A 3,898-nucleotide genomic window follows, 5' to 3' on the forward strand; every position below is an offset into this window, starting at 1 on the left:
AAGCGATCATTTTGGGCCAGTCGCTCACTGCTAGATTTTTCAGTCGCGCTACCACAGTCGCAGAACAGCTGAACCAATCAGATGCGAAGGAACAGGGCGTCCGTATACGCTGACGCTTATTTTACGCGGCGATGACATTTCAAGCAGACGTGAACGGCATATCGTGAGACATTTCGGTTTGGCGACTCATCGGTCGCATTTGTCAGTGTGAACATCAGTCGCCTTCGGTCGCGTTTTCGTCGCGAGTCGCAAATGGTCGCGCGACCTCCTCAAGTTGCCTGTGTGAATGAGCCTTTACTGTATATGCTCCCTACGGGAGCAGAGTGGCGCATAGGTCCGCCATTATGTTCCAGCTATGCAGTGAAGCCATTCCTCGCGCGCGCAGGAGGCAAATGCCGCGCGGTGTTTCATTTGCTTTTTTCTCTGCTGGTTGCGAGCTACATGAGGCAATTGTTCGCAAGCACTGAGAAAGATGGCACTTTTCAATGCAGGCTATGCTCGAACCATTAGAGTGGCCGGAAATTTTTAGTTTGTATGCACAGTCGTGAGCAAAAGTTTGGAGACCACGGAACCATAAAATTTTTTAAATATATTCAAGCGCAGCTCCGCGGCCTCGAATTGGCTTAATACGTTGTATTGGTCAAACACGTGCACGTAGGCGTGAGCTCTTGATTTCAGCCGGAATGCCCAGGCTGCGAAGAAAAAAAAAATAAAATCGTGGCACCTTTGGTCCACAAACTTTTGCTCGCGACTGTACATTAAGGGTGTTCAAAATTAAGCTTTACGGAATTTTAAGAAATCGCCTGTGGCAGGTAGCATAATTGTTATCATTGAGCTGGATTATTCGATGAGGCGGACATTAGTAACACGGGAAATCGAAACACATATTCAACTAATTAACAAAATTAACTAATTAACTTCTTAGTTACTTTACAACACATATCGCAATTTACGTATTGTAGCCAGTGAGTTAGCAAGACGCATTCATTTGAAATGAATTTCCAAAATGACACCAGTTTGGAGATATGCGCTCAAAATGTAAAAAGCTTTGCCGCCTTCCGTGTGGTTTGTGCAGTTGGGTCAGGGGGCTTACGGCTTGCCCCCCCCCCCCCCCCCCCCCCCCACTTTAAGTCTAGTTGGTACGCCACTGGGAGTAGAAAATTGTCTCCTTTAGAAACAGCATTGTAATGATAAATTTCAGGAGAAAGAGGGAGACGTGAAGATTCTAGGTGTAGAAAGAGCTCATGTAGATTTAAGGATCTTTTCGTTTTTACTATTTGAAGTGAAATATGTAAAAGATACAGTTTCCAGGGGATTTTTACATGGATGAATGGATAACCGATGGATAACCGGTGGACCATTAGAGTTACAGAATGGATACCAAGAGAAGGGAAGCGCAGTCGACGATGGCAGAAAACTGGGTGGGTTGATGAAATTAGGAAATATGCACGCAAGTTAGAATCAGCTGGCGCAAGACAGGGGTAATTGGAGACACGGCCGCTCGATGAAACGCACGAGGTGCGGCCTGCCACGTCGCGCGGTGAAGTATGGGCGAAGCTGTGAAGCGAAAGTTGACATTTGCCGCCGCTTTTTTAGGGGTGGCGCTACTGCTGCGGGACTGCTCTCCCTCCGGGAAGCGCCGCGGGAGAGATTTTGCGTCTTGCTTGCACGCCTTCTTTTCCGCACACGTGCTCGGATAAATGTGTCGAGGTCCTTGTCGTGTTGCATGTGACACTATGCCGCGCAACTGTTGCGTGCCGCTGCGTATGATTAACGCAAGAAAAAAACATTAATCCGGTACCCTGAGTTTCCGAGCGACGTAGAACGCTGTAAAGCATGGCTGAAAAACATTTCGCGACAGGGACAAGTGGCAAAGAAAGCATTTGAGAGCCGAGGGACACGTTTTAGATGCGAAGCAGCTTATGGCGGGGGCTCTGTCCGTCCCTCCTTCCGTCCCACGCCGTCCCACACCCCACAGCGCATGCGTGTACCCTCCCCCTCTCTCTCCTCTCCTGCGCTCCTCCCCTTTCTCTCCTCTAGGAATCCTTTACGGAGCGGCGCCCGCGTCCCACACCCCCACAGCGCATGCGCGTCCCTTCCCGCTCTCTCTCCTCTCCTACGGTCCCCCCTTTCTCTCCTCTAGGAATCCTCTACTCTACGGAGCGGCGCGCACGACAGGTGGTGCGACAGCTGCATACTCCGCTAGGAATCGCTAGGAATCGCATAGGAATCGCATACGGTCTCTAAATAAATAAACAGGCAACCACCACGTTCTCTCTCTTCTCTTATACATTCTCATTCGTCCTCTCAATAAAATTACACCATCTCCCGCTCAAGCTAACCATCTCCCCGCTGCTTCGCATGCACACATGGTTCCCTTTAGCGGGAGATGGAGTAATTTTTTTAATTGGTGTGTTGGCTTCACTTCACCGACGGCCACACCGAGGAACTGTGTAAGGTGTTTCTAAGCAAATTGTTACAGCCGCTACTGGCGAAGTGGACCGGGGACCTGAATGCAACTGTGGAGCGGTTAAAGCTAGCCTACAAGCCTCCGTCATGGAAGGTAGTACAATTTTGAAGCTGTTGAACGAGGCACTTTTCCGTGGCTTCACATCGTGTAAATAAAGAAAACAATTGGCACAGCCTCCCTCGACTTTTTTTTTTCTTTTCACCATTGCAATTGCTCTATTCGCGCTGAACAACTTATTTTTAACTGCATCGTCTTTACATAAATATGCTACACATCGGCAATGCGGCTGAATTTACAATCCAATATAAACTACCATCTACCCCACTTTTCTAGAAAGGTGAAACTAACGAAATCTAACAGAAAATAGTTATACAAACCTATGTCATTATGCACGCATTTGTAAGAAGTTTCATTTAACTTTTTTTTTAACCAGCAAACAAGCACGTCAAGCGAGGCAAGTAAATAAGCACACTCAACAAAAGCGCCGACTGTACCAGCAGTACTGTATCTCGATAAAGAAGTCGCCAGTTCTCTTGAACGAGGGTCATAAGGCTCGAAACCAGCGGCAGAAGTGCGCCGTCCTGGCCTATGTCAGCCTATTGGCGGCCCAATACCGACTCCTGGGTATATTGATATCCTTGCAGGCAGCGTTGATATTTTATTTCATATTTTGGAAACAAAAAGCACAACTCTCGCGTCAATAAAATGTGAACGCGAAGCGCGGCCGCTGCGCGAAGCATGCGGTCGGCGCCAAAGAAACGCTCCCATCCGCCCCTGTCCCGGAGCAGTGGCGCTGCTTCGGCGGTGCGGAGAACTAGGCGCCTCACACTGGTTTCGGGCGACGTGGCAGGCCGCACCTCGTGCGTTTCATCGAGCGGCCGTGTTGGAGATGACAGGGAGAAGCCTTCGTCCTGCAGTGGACATAAATATAGGCTAATGATGATGTAAAAGATCAGAACTTCTAAATGCGCGAGACCAGTGTGACCTACAAAACTGTAGAATATACTTCGGAGGTTCGTTAAAAAAAAAAAGAATCACGCAGTCGACAGGATTCGAACCTGTGCGGGGAGACCCCAATGGATTTCTAGTCCATCGCCTTAACCGCTCGGCCACGACTGCCGCTGTCACACTCGTGCATTCAGCCGTCACTTATCAGTACAAAATCAGTTTCAAGTTGCTCCTTTTCTTTTGCTTGCGCGCGCTGAGATCGCACGTGTGAGCGCCCTTTCCGTTTAGCGTGAAGAACAGAAGAAGAAGAAGAAGCGGAAGGCAGTGACTTTAAAAAAATATAATTCATGCAGTTGATGTCATTGTACTTTTGCGATCTTTGTTACTTACTCCTGTTATCTGATTGGTGGTTTTAGTGATTTCTGTCCAATCGCAGGAACTGCAGAAACCGTTCTCTCTCTCTTTTTTTTAACCCGTGTT

General features: G+C 48.3%; 1 non-coding gene across 1 annotated transcript; it reads right to left on the bottom strand.

Annotated features, from left to right (window-relative positions):
* Nucleotides 1-3,507: 3,507 nt before the first annotated feature.
* Trnas-aga (transfer RNA serine (anticodon AGA)) lies at nucleotides 3,508-3,589 on the bottom strand. Its single transcript has one exon. It is a non-coding gene; the product is annotated as a tRNA-Ser (tRNA).
* Between the last annotated feature and the right edge of the window lie 309 nt (nucleotides 3,590-3,898).

The sequence above is a fragment of the Dermacentor silvarum genome, unplaced genomic scaffold, assembly GCF_013339745.2.
Source record: "Dermacentor silvarum isolate Dsil-2018 unplaced genomic scaffold, BIME_Dsil_1.4 Seq990, whole genome shotgun sequence".
Classification (NCBI taxonomy): domain Eukaryota; kingdom Metazoa; phylum Arthropoda; class Arachnida; order Ixodida; family Ixodidae; genus Dermacentor; species Dermacentor silvarum.